This window comes from Mus musculus, chromosome 2 (assembly GCF_000001635.26).
Source record: "Mus musculus strain C57BL/6J chromosome 2, GRCm38.p6 C57BL/6J".
Classification (NCBI taxonomy): Eukaryota; Metazoa; Chordata; class Mammalia; order Rodentia; family Muridae; genus Mus; species Mus musculus.
In genome coordinates this window covers 158,398,655-158,413,763 of record NC_000068.7, presented here as the reverse complement: position 1 = coordinate 158,413,763, position 15,109 = coordinate 158,398,655, and the positions used below count along the sequence as shown (strand labels likewise).

General features: G+C 44.9%; 1 protein-coding gene across 13 annotated transcripts in view; it reads right to left on the bottom strand.

The window, feature by feature from the left end:
- Window positions 1-3,934, bottom strand: part of Ralgapb (Ral GTPase activating protein, beta subunit (non-catalytic)) — an 89,424-nt gene extending 85,490 nt beyond the window's left edge. For 4 of the 13 annotated variants that reach the window (XM_017317885.2, XM_006499363.4, XM_006499362.4 and 1 more), the window contains exon 1: window positions 3,661-3,931. The gene's annotated coding sequence lies outside the window, so the exon portion shown is untranslated. Of the gene's footprint in view, window positions 1-3,317 lie in introns of all 13 variants that reach the window. The other 9 variants (XM_006499359.4, XM_006499361.4, XM_006499357.4 and 6 more) reach the window with 5 other exon arrangements.
- Between the last annotated feature and the right edge of the window lie 11,175 nt (window positions 3,935-15,109).

Genomic DNA, 15,109 nt, shown 5'->3' with positions numbered 1-15,109 from the left:
TAGCCTAGAAGCTTTAGCACAATCTATCTATAAAAAGTTAAAACTGAACTATGTAGATACTACCTCTAAAACATCTTGGAAAAAGGAGGTGAGATAGGTTCTCACTATACACCTCAGGGTGGCCTCAACCTTGTCCCAATCTGCCTGCTTTATCAGAGATTAGAGGTGTGAGCAGAACAGCCAGCTTAAAACTTTATCTTATACAACAAGAACCAGTCATTCTGTCTAAAAGATCTTTGTCCATGTCCAGAACAACACTGGCAGGTTCCTCAATTCAGACACAACTCTTGCCAAAGTCATAGGTTACTGTGATTACAGCTACTTTTGGTCACTAACTGAGCGTGTGAACATTTTCACCCATACAGTGGAAGTCAACTAAAAACTTTAACCTCAAGCTTTAAAAAACTGACTTTCTTCCACGTGCCAAGACTAGAACTGGAAACTCTGTCTGTATCTGATAAGAGAACAAGGCCAAGTTTCTTGAGAGGCTAAATTTAACACCTTTCATCCCATCACTTTCTCTATTAGCCTCAGCCTAAACACCAAGCAAACCGTATATAAGAGACAAGAGAACCTTCCCCTAACAATACTATACTGTTAAAATTACTTTATGAAATATGTATTTTTATCCAATCTATACACATCACATTTAACTGGGGAGAAATATCCCATCTAGGCATGCTGGTATAGGCCTGCAATCCCAGCTACTTAGGAAGCTGAGCCAGAAGGACCCTAAATTCAAGGCCTGCTTAAGCTACAGACTAAGTTCAAGGTCAACCCAGATAGCTTGGTATGACCTTGTTTCAAAATAAAAAATTATAGCTAGGTATGGTGGCACATGCCTTTAATCTCTCAGGAGGTAGAGACAACAAACCTCCATGGGTTCAAGAACATCATGGTCTACATAGCCATTTCTAGATTAGCCAGGGCTACATAGTAAAACAGTATTCAGAAAAAATAATAAAATTGAATTTAAAAAAATGTATACACACACACATATAAAATAAAATGGGAATCAAAACACAGTGGTACAGCACTTGCATAGAAGGTCTGTACTCAACCCCCAATACCAATATAAAAAGATAGGGGTAGGGGGACTCTTCATTGTAAACAAACTTCTTCATAATGACCTTATAATATTTAATCTACTTAATCTCATACGGCTTTAAGAATAACCAAGAACAAAGAACTAGAGAATTGACTCAGTGGTTAAGAGCACTTACTGGCTGCTCTGGCCGAGCACCCACGTTCAAGTTCCAGCAACTGCATGGAACCTGAACACAACCCTCTGTAACTTCAGTTCCAGAGGACCTGACACCTTCCTCTGGCCTCTGCAAGCACCAGACATCCAAGTAGTGCACATACATGCATGCAATCAAAATGCCCATAAACATAAAAATAAATTTTACCAAAAAAGGGGGCGGTACTAAAAACAGAAGCAATGAGAATTATTGCACTGACTTCCTTTAAAACTGGTAAGCATGTGCAGCAATGGCAGTTCAGACATTATGTAATAAACTACACCGAGTCTGTATTGTTGCTCTGATACAGAGCTGACTGTCTCCCATCAGATGGGATGAACTATAACTGCGTGCGTTGATACATACAAGGCAATAGCATCTAGACAACACTTCTTTTAGACAATGAGGAAAGGCCACATGCAAAACCCCAATGGCAATAAAAAGTCTCTCACTATAGAATAGACTGTCTACATGGAAGTTAACAATAAAATTCACCAATGTTCTTGTTTTGTTTGTTTTTGTGTGTTGATTGGTTGGGTGGAGGTTTGAGGCAGGCCTCTGTATGGAGCCCTGGCTATCCTGTCACTAACTCACTGTGCAGAGCAGGCTGGCCTTAAAGAGATACACCTGCTTCTTCCTCCTGAGTGCAGGGATTAAAGGCGTGTGCCACCTCACGCAGCTAAACCAACCAATGTTGCTGGAACATGGTCTTACATCGTGCCTTGTCATGGATAAGAATTCAACATTTTATTCATCTGCTGAATAAATGAATAAACTTAACTAGAGTATTCCTAAGGAAAAAGGAAAAAAAAACCCTAATGTTAAGAACAGCAAATATCTTTTATAAAAAAAGAAAACAGATGCCTCTGCGGCATGAGGTCTATGACATAAAGGGACTAAACACTATATTCAAAAAATGTTTGTCGGCCTCGATGTCAAAGTACTCCAAGAGGGAGAGACAGACAGACAGACAGACAGACACCAAGAAAAGCATGGTCCCTGCCATCAAAACCTTACAGAAGAGCTTAGGAGTACAACACAGAAAAACATGTGGTCAGCTACTCTACAATAATGCCAAGATGGGCAGGGCTCAGGGGAGGCAGAGGATCTTGAAGGGACTGTTGAGAGCTGGGCAATAGACAGAATTGATGCATATGAGAAGGTGTATGTGTTCGGGTAGGGTGCTGAGAAAACACGGAGGCCTGTCTTGTAGAAAGAACAGTGTATGCAAAAGTCCAGAGGCTAGAGAAACCATAACCATGAGTGCCGTATATTATGGGAAATTGTAAACCAACAGTTTTTGCAAGGAATGTATACATTTTTTTTAAAAGCTCTGCTAAGAATCCATAATTGGGTCTCACCCTCAAGGAGGCCTACCTACCAAAGGGGTGGTAGTCTGTGGATCTAAGGAAAAGTTCTCTCTTAGTGAACAGCTACCATCCTAGCACTCAGGAGGCTGAGGCAGAGAAATGGAGAGTTCCAGCAATAGAACAAGGGCGCGCTGGGGGGAAGGGAGTGACAATATGAATTTCTGCCAGTGGAATCCACGATCTTAACAAGCATCCTCCTGCACACATAAACTGGAGAGGCACTGTCAGACCTCTGAGATTACATGCTTTCACACTTGTCAAACCTCACTATAGCCCAGAACCACTAGGGGATCTCCGGAAAGACAAATACTAGAAAGATACTAGTATTTGTCTCCCCCTACCCTCTAGACATGGTGGTTTAATTAGTTTGAGGTGCTATGGCACCAGGAATCTTTTCAAAACTCCCCAAGTGATTTTTACCGTGCATCAAAGTTGGACATCCAATGACCTAATTGGTTAAGAACCTGGATCGGACTGTCAAGGCTGCTTGAGTTCAAATTACCCAGCTCTATGACCTTGGGCACCAAAGGCGCCCGATCGCTCTGGGCCTCGGTTGCCTGGTCCGTAGAATGGGGTAACAGTCCTGCCGTGCAGGGTGCTCAAATTCCCTATCTGGCCTGGGCCTGGCGGAAAGCAAGCATTTGCGGAGGGTGGCTGTTTACTCTCCTCGCAAGCGTCACCGTGCCCTGGGCAGTAGCATCCTCACCGGACGGCAGCAACTCCACCTGCCCCTCGGTGGACCGCATCCTCCCCGGAGTTGCCGCTGCCACTCCAGACCCGCCCCTGTCCCCAGGCTGCCAGGGGGGCGCTCCGCCAGTCCGACCCTCCCGGGTTCGCTCACACCCGGCAGAATCCGCGGGCCAGGACTGTGCTCCCGCGCCCGGTGCGGCCACTTCAGAACCCAGGAATGCGCCCGCCGACGCTCGGCCCCGGGAGCAGCGGAGGTTCAAAGAGCCCCTGCCTCAGTAGCTGCTGAGGAGAGGGAAAAAAAAAAAAAAAAGCACGGCGAGAGGGGAGGGTCCGGCCGCACCGCGCCGGCCGCCGCGTACCTGAGGCGACGGGCGGGGCCCGCATCGCTGGGCGGGCGCACCGCGGGCCGCACTCGGCCTGCCGCCTCACGCGACCCGCGCCATCCGGCCCGCGCTGCCACTGCCCCGGCCGGCCCTCCACCGGCAGTCAGTCCGTCCACCCGTCAGTGACTCTCCCAGGGCGCCCAGGGGACGACGAACACCGGTCGCTTGGCCGGCCGGCTGGGCTCCGTTCAAGCAACTTCCGACTGCCAGGGGCGGTGGCGTCAAATAATTCCCCAGCCGAAGGGACTACTGCGCCTGCGCGGCGCTGCTGACCCGCGACTTCTGAAGGGACCGAGTGGGCAGCGTCAAATAAGTCTCCGAGCCTGGAGCCGGAAGCTGCGCGTGCGCAGCCGTCCCAGAGGGCCGCGCGAAGCGCGATTGCCCACACCGCCCCCTTTCGGGCTTCGGTGGAGTGGGAGGAGTAAAGTGACGGACACTTACGTCATCGCGGTGCCAGCTCCAGAAGCAATCTGGCTTCTACATGTTCTTAGTGCAGAAGAGTAAGGGGCTTCTCTATGAAAAGTTGGCTACCATTCAGGCTAAAGGAATGTCTCACATCTCAGCATTGTAGCTCTTCCTTTGCCCAGCCCCTTATTACATGGGCGCAGCATTATTATGGGCAATGTCCTCGCCAGGCCTGACGTGCTTTAAAAGGATGATTCAGAACCTGTCACCAACGAGTTGTATCTGATCGGGGAGATAAGCTATTACTAACAAGAGATACAAGTTCGAGCACCTGCCATGCACCGGACGTTTTGCAAACAGTACCACTGTCAAGAATTTCGTTTCAACTTCCACGAGGAAAGTAACAACATTTTAGACGTACTCCCCACGTGTCAGGCTGAGAGGAAAGAGGGATGGAGACAGCTTCATAGAGAGCCTGGCCTTGTGACTGACCTTGGAACTCAGAGGTGGAGGGATCAGGGTGTTAGGCTGTGCAAAAAACACATTTGTATGGAAAGCAGAGAAAACGGTGACTGTCATCCTCAGAAGAGACCATGAACCAAGTAGGAGTGAAGAAGAAACTAGTGCCCTCGTAGAAGAGATAAAACAAGGATTCTTTAAGACCACAACCTCACCTACAGGAAGAGGGGAAGGGGTGGGTAACAATGTGCCAGGACAGTGTGTGGATGAAGCAGTAAAGTTCAATTAGACAGTTTTTGATAAGTGCTTTATCACATGGTCACTATTCCAAGCCCCTCTCTCCTTCCCACTTCTACACTACAGAGGCCAAAAAGCAAAGCCCCCTCCCCTGCTTGACAGCATACCAGTGAAACAAAGTTCTAGTCCATAAAGCATAAACCAAAGTTCCAAGGGAGACTTAGGATATAAAGGAAGTCCTGAGAAATTTTGTGTCCTTCAACTTTCCCCAACTTCATGATTGGAACCATGGTATAATACAATGCCAGGAGATGTGGCAGTCATTCTGAGATCTTGCAGAAGACTCTACTATAAATGTAAAACAAGGCAAAGAAACCTGCCTCTTTAGGACACACCAAGGAAACTGCATGGACTCTGTACTCCTTTCCTGCTTTAAAGAGGGTGGTGGGCCTTATTTATACCACAATCCATTGAGTTTTCTGTTACTTGCGACCACATTCCTAACACCGAATATTGAACATCTATGGAAGATCAGACTGATAGGGTTGAAGAGGAGTGGGTGATGGGAATTGGAAAAGTGACAGACACGGAGGACTGGGAATCTTTTTAAAGCACATGGAACTGCAGACATAGCTTAGTTGGTGGAGTATTTGCCTGGTGTGTTTGAGGTCCTGGGTTTGATTCCCAGTACTACACAAACCATATGTAGTAGCATATTCATCCTTGAACTTGTTACACAGAGTGCTTTGGGCCAGCTTGGGCTACATAAGGCCATGTCTCAAAATAAAAAAAAAAAAAAAGGACTTGGAAAAATGAAAATACCTCTAGTCCCTCCACCTTGAGAGTTTAATTCATGGCAGACTTAGTTCTTTAGTTTTTTTGTAGGGAAGCTACAGGGGAGAGAGGTTTCCATTCCTTTAAATGAGGGAAAGAAGTTGTGCTCAGTTCCAACTCGAGGCTCTCTTATCATTTTTATTTCATACACAAAAATGAACTGTTGTAAAAGAGAATAGAAGTAGAACAAATAGAAGTTTTAAAACTCCTAACTACCCAGCTAGGAAGTTTTTGGTTTGGGTTTGGTTTGGTTTTTTTTTTTACATTTTTTTAGAAATTTATTTATTTATTTATTTTATATCTATGAGTACACCATTGCACTCTTCAGACATACCAGAAGAGGCCATCAGACCCCATTACAGATGGTTGTGAGCCACCATGTGGTTGCTGGGAATTGAACTCCAGACCTCTGGAAGAGCAGTTAGTGCTCTTAACCCCTGAGCCATCTCTCCAGCCCCAGAAGTTTTCACATATATCTGTACCTCAGCTGCCATAGTACATACAAATGTGAACTGGAATTCTTTTCCACGTTATAACATGAAATTTAATCATGCTTTAATACTCTTTTTTATTGACACCTAGTAATTGGACGTGGTATACATATTTATAAAGTCCAGTGTGGCGTTTCAACCTATGCAAACAATGTATAGTAGACAGAAATGTGTAAGCAATGAACACTAGACAGAGCGCTTTAATTTAGTGTCTTGTTGCTGTGGTAAAATACTGATCAGCAGATTAGAGGAGAAAGGGTTTCTTTACCTCATAATTCCAAGTTACAGTCCATGATTTGTGTGGAAGTTGAGGCAGCAGGGACTCAATGCAGCCAGTCACATCGACAATCAAGAGCAGATAGAAATGGCATGCATGTTTACGCTGTCCTCAAGTTCACTCTTAGTCCAAGACCCAACCCTAGAGAATGGTGCCACCTACGGTGGGCTGAGTCCTCCTGCATCAATTAGTCAGTACAATCCCCACAGGCCAACCTGATCTAGACAATCTGTCCTTGAGACTCTTCTCAGGTGACTCTAGACTGTGACAAGTGGACAATCAAAACTGACCATCACACAGGGTAATTAGCGTATCTATTGTGTCATTGTTTGTGTTGAGAGGGCTCAGTTGCTCTTCGATGGGTATGTTGAAATATTTCATTAATTATTGTCATCCATGGTTTCCCACTGTGCAAGGAAGAACATAAGAAGTTTCTCCTCCATCTATCCTATGCATCTCAGCACCATTAGTTGCCCTCTCTCCATTTGACCCTCCCATGCCTTACTCTACTTTCAGGTTAATTTTCAAGCTGCCGTATTCATGCAGGGATGTAAAACTGCAGGCTACTACCTGTACAGTGCCTATGGTTATACATTATCACCCATGGAGAAAGCCATTGTGAAGACAGGCATTCAGGTAAAGCACTGAAAAAGCACTTCATAGATGTAGGCGCTGGTGTTGTAGACGAAGATTATAGAGGAAACGTTGGTGTCGTGCTGTTTAATTTTGGAAAACAGAAGTTTGAGGTGAAAAAAGGTGATCAGACTGCGCAGCTCATCTGTGAGCAGAGTTTTGATCCAGACTTAGAGGAAGTGCAAACACTGGATGAGAGAGGCCCAGGAGGCTTCGACTCTACGGGAAAGAATTAGAACTTTGCTTGAAGTATTTCGCTGTTTCAACACTGGAAACGGGAGCGTTAACTTTGGAAGCGTTTCATGCTCTAGGATGTAGGAAAGGAGACCTATATCACATTGGAATGATTCTGTTCTCTGCGGTCGATGGTGGCCTGAAAGTCTGCACTGTGAGGATGGCATTGACATGTAGACTTGGTAAAACTGAGGGTACAATTAGATTTGTTGTTGTTGTTGTTGTTGTTGTTGTATATTATACAGTTACAGCCCTCCAAGAACTGGTTTTGCTCTAATTGCTGTATCATTTGTAATTTTTTTTTATTCAATAAAGTTGAAGTCTTTAGCAGAAAAAAGAAAAAGAAAAAAAAAAGAAGAAAGAAAAGCGCTACCATAACATGGAAGTGCAAGTGTCCCTTTGGCGTCCTGATTTCAGTTCCTTTAAATGTGTCGCCTCCCACCCCTGAGGTCGTTTGAGTAGATATTTTTTCTGCTTTTTGAAAGAAGCTTTCCATAATGTCCGTACTGATTTACATTTTCTCCTTCAGTGTATGAGAGCTGCGTTTCTGTCTCACCAGTACTTTGTTACTCTTTATAATGTTTTTGTTTGTTTTGTTTTGCTCATGGATGTTTGCATGTGTGCATGTCTGTCTGTGCACCACTTTTGTGACTGGTGCCCAGGAAGACCAGAAGAGGGTCAGAATGAGTTACAGTTGTGAGCCACCGTGTGGGTCCTGGGAATCAAACTCTGGTCTTCAATCTCTTTTATAATAACCTTCTAAGTTGGGTAAGATGATGTCTTCCTGTGGTTTTCACGTAGTTCTTGAAAATTCCCCAATTAACTTTTTTTCATAGACTTGTTTGTTGGCCATTTGGCTAGTGGTTTTCTGTTTTGTTTTGTTTTAATGTCTACTCATATCATTTCCTCATTTTAAAATCAAATCCTCTGCTTTTTTTTTACTACTAAATTGAGTTTCTTACACACTCTACAGATTAACCATCTTTCTAAGATGTCTAGTTTGCAAAGGCTTTCTTCCCTCCCACAGGTCACGTCTCTCTGTTTCATTTGCTGTGCAGGAGATTTGTAATTTGATGCAATTTGAGATATAATTTTTTGCTTTTGTTATCTACTTCTGAAAAAAAACAAACCCAAACCCAAAAACTCTTCTTGAACCAATGCCCAGAGCATTTCACCCACGTTTTTGTTTTAGTAGCTTGATTATATTTAAGCTTTTCATTCATTTTAATTTGGGGTTTTGTTTTTTTAGGATTTTTTTTTAATGAATGTGAGTGGTTTTAGCTACACGTGTGTATATGCATGCCTGGTGACTGCAGAGACCAGAAGAGAGTGACAGATGCCCTGGAACTGGAATCACAGATGATGTGAGCCACCACCGTGTGGGTACCAGGAAACAACCCAGGGTCCTCTGCAAGAGCAATGACTGCACTTAACTGCTGAGCTACTTAAGCTAGTGTGTGTGTGTGTGTGTGTGTGTGTGTTTGTGTGTGTGTGTGTGTGTGTGTGTGTGTGTGTGTGTGTGTGTGTAGTGAGAGATGGAGATTTAGAGCCTTTCTTCCATATATTAATCTCCACATTTCTTGCAGTTTTTAAAAACAGGATGTTGTTCTGATCCCAGGCTGGCATCCAGCTCCTGATCATGCTGCAGTAGTCTCTTGGCTGAGAGGTCATAGGCACGTGTACCTCCTCCCTGAGCCTTTGACTCAAGAGACTTTTTTCCTTTCTGTCTTCATGAAAACTCACTTGGCTGGAGGTGGAGAGAAGTTAAGAGGATGCACTGCTCTTCCAGAGGACCCAAGTCCATTTCCCAGCGCTCAGAGAGCAACCCACACACTTCTGTAACTTCAGGTCCAGAGAACCCGACCCTTTCTTCTCAACACCAGGCATACATGCGTGCATGCGTGCAGTGCACACATATATGCAAGCAAAATACTCATACACATAAAATCAATCATTTTTCTAAATCAGCTGGCTATAATTATGTGCATTTCTTTCTGTCCTAATGGTCTATGTGTCTGTTCTTATGCCTGTTCTTGCTTGGGTTACTATTACATTTAAAGCAAGATGTATAGTGGAACGCTGCTTGCTTTTCTTTTTCTTTTTTTCTTCGCTGGACATAAAAATATGCAGTTAAGAGCATATTTTTAACCAAATACTTTAATCAAACAGTTAAAATAGACACCATAAACTTAATGACCTTACAATAGGGTTTGTAAGGATGAAGACTTACTGCATTGTTGAGAAGGTAAAGTTTAATATCAGGGGGTTGAGTTAAGAGATTTGAGTGAGTTGTTCTGTAAATGGTGATTTTTACATAGTTTGTTTATTTTTATTTTTATGTGCATTTGTGTTTTGTCCGCATGTATGTCTGTGTGAGTGTATTGGACCTGTGGAGTTACAGACAGTTGTGAGCTGCTATATGGGTGCTGGGAATTGAACCTGGGTGTTTTGGAGGAGCAGTTAGTGTTCTTAACCACTGAGACATCTCTCCAGCCCAGTGTTTTGGGTTTTTTGTTTTTTGGTTATTTTTTACTTTTTTTTTTTTTAATTTGTGAGGGCTTCACTTAAACCAACTTGAGGCACATATATAGGCACACACATTCCTTGAGAGAAAAATTAAAGGTTAACTCTGAACACTTTGGGGCATTAGGAAATCAAACATATAGAATAATTAACAGACACAGGAGATGTTGGACAGAATAAAAACACTGTTTTCTTTATGCACAGCCGGACTCTCATTTGTTTCACAGCACAGTCGCTGCCTAGAAGTGGAGGATAAATGGAAGATGCATTTGTATGGAACCACAATGTCAAAATGTCCCTTTGTATAGTGTTCGGAAGGCATTGTTCTGAAAAGAAGGAAGGACCAAGGATATGACCTCTCGGAACAGATTGTTTGTCAAAGATGGTCACCAATCATATGATCCATTCTACAGGTATTATTACAGTATAACTGACGCTCCTTCCACTGACAGGCAGGTCAGGGTTTCAACCCTCTTTGTATCTGGCTGACACAATGACTATTCCAACAGAATAGTGCTGCTATCGAAAAAGTGATGCTTTCGAAAAAGTCAAGTGACCTCTAGAGCCAGTTAAAGCATCTACAAAGGGTACCTGAAGTGTTTCCCAAGCTGGGCAAGGGTTTTGTTAGCCAGAAAAAGTTTAAATCCTTTAAAATTCTCTCAGTCCCATGGTTCAACTGGCCAGGGCCATGAGTGCCAGCTAGCAGAATGACTGGGCCCCAGACCTGGAGGGCCCAATTGCCATATTTTCCTCTTCAAGGTACTTACGTACAGAGTAAATTGGTGTTGCTGAGTTGACTGGCAGACTCTCATGTTCGACTCAGGATGAATTCAAGACTCTGCGATACAAGTGGCCCTCTTCAAAACCTGAATTTGAGGCCCTTTCCTTTTCCTCTTCCAGGGACGGTCCTTAGAGGCACTCAGAATGGCCCAATGTTTGAATTCTGTCGTAGGCGCTCTTACAGTCCAGACTCTCAAAGCCCTGACAACAGGACTGTTCACCTTTATACCAAGAAGTTTGGAGAAGCACCTAAATCCACACGTGGTGTGTGCCCAGGCAGACTACAAGGGGTTCGTGCTGTGAGACCTAAAGTCCTTATGATTATCTAACACCAAAAAAAGCATGCCCGCTGGGTCTATGGTGGTTCTGTGTAAGCCGAGTTAAGTCTGTGACAGGATCTAGAGGGCTTTCCTTATTGAGGTGCAGAAAAATGTTATGAGAGTGTTGAAGGCACAAGCACAGATTCAGGCAGCAAAATAAATAAGCAGCTTTCTTAATAAAAATCAAGGCTTGGTCAAAAAAAAAAAAAAGGTAAAAAGAAAGAAAAAAGAAAACCAACCTGGACTTGAGCTTTATGGGAGAGGATGGTCCCAGCCTTGGCTGTTATCTGACCTGTTGCAGCCCAGATGGTGTGCCCCAGAGATCTTTTGCCAATGTGGCCGTTTGGCCTACTGACTCTTATGTCAGACTGTCCTCCCAGAACAGCAACTCTTCTGTCAGTCTGCTCAGGCTGCTATGACAAAACCCAACAGCTGGGTACCTTATTTATTTCTCAAAGTTCTGGAAGCCAAGAGTCCAAGTTCAAGGTGTTTGGCAACTCAGTTCCGATGAGGGCCCTATTCCTGGTTTGCCTTCCTGCTGTGTCTGCACTTGGTAGAGGGAGGAAACTCTGGTGTCTCTCCCTTCTTATGAAGGCACTAAACCTATCATTAGAGCTCCACCCTCAGGGTTTCATTGAAACTTAATTACCTTCTGGAATGCTTAGTGTTGTCAACTTGACAGGAGCTAGAGCCACCTGGGACATAGGCCTCATAAGTCAGTTGGTGTGGGGAAAACTGTCTTAATTGTGGGCAGGACCATCCCTCAACGGGGATCCCAGACTGTGGACACGGAGATCCCCAGGGTGGGGATCCCAGACTGTGGACATAGAGATCCCGGGGGCAGGGATCCCAGACTGTGGACATGGAGATCCCCAGGGTGGGGATCCCAGACTGTGGACACGGAGATCCCCAGGGTGGGGATCCCAGACTGTGGACATAGAGATCCCGGGGGCAGGGATCCCAGACTGTGGACATGGAGATCCCAGGGGCAGGGATCCCAGACTGTGGACATGGAGAAGCAAGCTGAGCAGCAGCACTTGTTCCTTTCTGCTCTTGACTACAGATGCAATGTGACCAGCTAGCTCTCCGGCTCCTGCCACCAAGATGGGCTATAACCTGAATAGACCCTTCCTCCCTTAAGGTGCTTTGTCAAGGGCTGGAGAGATGGCTCAGTGGTTAAGAGCACCCACTGCTCTTCCAGAGGTCCTGAGTTCAATTCCCAGCAACCACATGGTGGCTCACAACCATCTGAAATGGGATCTGATGCCCTCTTCTGGAGTGTCTGAAGGGAGCAATGGTGTACTCATAAACATTAAATGAAGGAAGGAAGGAAGGAAGGAAGGAAGGAAGGAAGGAAGGAAGGAAGGAAGGAGAGAAAGAAAGAAAGAAAGAAAGAAAGAAAGAAAGAAAGAAAGGAAGGAAGGAAGGAAGGAAGGAAGGAAGGAAGAGAGAGAGAATGGGAATCAGTTTTCATTTAAACCAGCACAGTGCCCTGGAGGCTTCTTCCAGACTTCACAACACGGAGCTGCACCTCTCACGCTGTTCTCCAAAGGGGGCAATGGCTTCCTTCTCTCATTGGTCTTGATGCATGGAAAGGAGACCGGTGTTCTGCTCACAGCCCCCCTGTTAATGCTGCCTACTGGTGGCAGCAAATGGGAGACAAAGTCAACACTGGAAGCCATCGACTGAAGGATGGCAGTAATCTTGGACTAGAAAGTTCATGATGGGGTTGAGAAATGTGTTCCTCTGTGTCCACGTTGGTGGTGGTGGTGGTGGTGGTGGTGGTGGTGGTGGTGGTGGTTGTGGTGGTGGTGGTGGTGGTGGTGGTGGTGGTGGTGGTGGTTGTGGTGGTGGTGGTGGTTGTGGTGGTGGTGGTGGTGGTGGTGGTGGTGGTGGTGGTGGTGGTGGTTGTGGTGGTGGTGGTGGTGGTGGTGGTGGTGGTGGTGGTTGTGGTGGTGGTGGTTGTGGTGGTGGTTGTTGTTGTGGTGGTGGTGGTGGTGGTTGTGGTGGTGGTGGTGGTGGTGGTGGTGGTGGTGGTTGTGGTGGTGGTGGTGGTGGTGGTGGTGGTGGTGGTTGTTGTTGTGGTGGTGGTGGTGGTTGTGGTGGTGGTGGTGGTGGTGGTGGTGGTGGTGGTGGTGGTTGTGGTGGTGGTGGTGGTGGTGGTGGTGGTGGTTGTGGTGGTTGTTGTTTTTCCTCTAATTTTTATTATTTGCAGGGCTAGGGATTGAATCCGGGGCCTTGTACCTGTCGCTAGGTAAGTGCTCTACTGCTGAGCTCCTTGTTCTATGACTGTGAAAAAATGTAGAATGACTGGAAAATGAATGATTGACTGTCAGGAGCCATACTGGATAGGCTAAGGCTAGCAGGTGGCCTTCCTGGAGGTGGCCCACCATTTTTGCATGGTCTGTGATGGGTGAGCTTGATGGCAAGAGATTGCTTCTTGCAGCTGATATGCCTTTCCCGTCATTATTAAATAATATAACTGCCCCTGGGACTAGCCCACCCTATTAATCAGACTTCCTAAAGATCAACGTAAAGATGAACTTTTGTGAAATAATACTGTTTAGATCAATTAATGATACTATAGAATTCCTAATTTGATCCAAATAATTTTAGGAAGAAAGTTTTAAGAGATGGTCTTAGTTGCTTTGCTAGGAAGATGTAATAAAGTTAGAATCAATAATAGAATGGGCCCACTCTTCATAAGTAAAGTCTGCACAATAAGGGAATACAATGAGCTTTCGTAATTACACTAAAAAGAGAAATAGGTTTGGGACAAATTTGTTTTGTTTTGTTTTTTGTCTATTTGGAGACAGGGTTTCTCTGTATTGCCCTGGAACTCACTTTGTACACCAGACCAGCCTCGAACTCAGAAATCCACTTGCCTCTGCCTCCCAAGTGCTGGGATTAAAGGCGTGTGCCACCATGCCCGGCTACAAATTTGTGTTCAAGGAAAAACATTTAGGTCCAAGGATAAAGTAACGGGTGTGCACTATGATGAGGCAAGGCCATGTAAAAACTTTTGCTTTGAACTTTTAATGAGTATATTATAATGAAACACTGCTGTGATCTTAGTATCAACATCCTTCTATAACTCCCATTTTATGTAACAGTTTATCTCTGAGGTAATTTTCTAAGAACTTTTTGTCTAAGAAGGTATAAAAGACCAGAGAAAAGAAACAAAGTTGTAGGCTGGATGGTTTGGCTTGGTGAGTTTTGCCCCATTCATCCATCCATCCAAATGTCTATGTCTGTTTGTACATACGTGTGTAGGTATATGTGTATTATGTAAACATGCATGAATACTTGTGGAGTACATGAGACAGGTGGTTGGGCCCAACAAAAATGTGAATGTGTTAATGTGTAAATGAGAATGTGAATGAGAATGTATAGTATATGTGACTGTGCATATTTGCCTGTATAAAGCATCTTAATTCTGTTCCTCTCCTTCCTCTCTAGTTCACAAAGAGTTAACCAGCCAGGCTTCTCACACCCTGGCCAAAGAAGGGAGCCCCAGCAATAAGTCCTTTACCTAATCACTCCCCTTCCCCTTTAGCTAATCACTCATACCCCCCTCCCACCCCCACCCCCCTCCCACCTACCCCCCACCCCACCCCCCTTAGCAACAAGTGTCAATAGATCCGGAAGCCTGCAGCTTCTGACCTTAGAATAACTTAAAGTCTGGTCAAGATAGGCATAAATTATTATAAAAAGCAACCCCACTCTCTTACAAGACCAAGTCTTGCCCCCACTGATGCTCTTTGCCCCTTGGCTGTTTCAGAGAGGATCCAACCCAGGGATAAACTCTAGGGAATTGACATTTTCTCACAGATAAAATAGTCCATCTGCCGCCTTCATTGGGGAGGCATGGAATTCTGGTTCTGTTTATACTGCTGTGAAAAAATATCCCAACCAAAAGCAATTGGTGGTGGTGGTGGGGGGGGGGGGGTATTTAGCTCAAAATTCTACATTTTAGGCCATCATTTCAGGGAAATCAAGGTAGGCAGTCACTCAGGCAGCTGTCGCCTCACGTCCACAGCCAACAGAGAGAAAAGTATGCCCCCTTGCTGCCTGTTTGCTTCCCGCTCTCTGTATTCTGACACAGTTCCAACCCATCTCATGAAATGATGCCACCAAAGTTCATGGCGGAACTTCCCATTCCAATTAACAATAGAGGAAGTCCATCACAGACAAGCCCACAGACTAACTGATCAAGATAACTCCTTACTGAG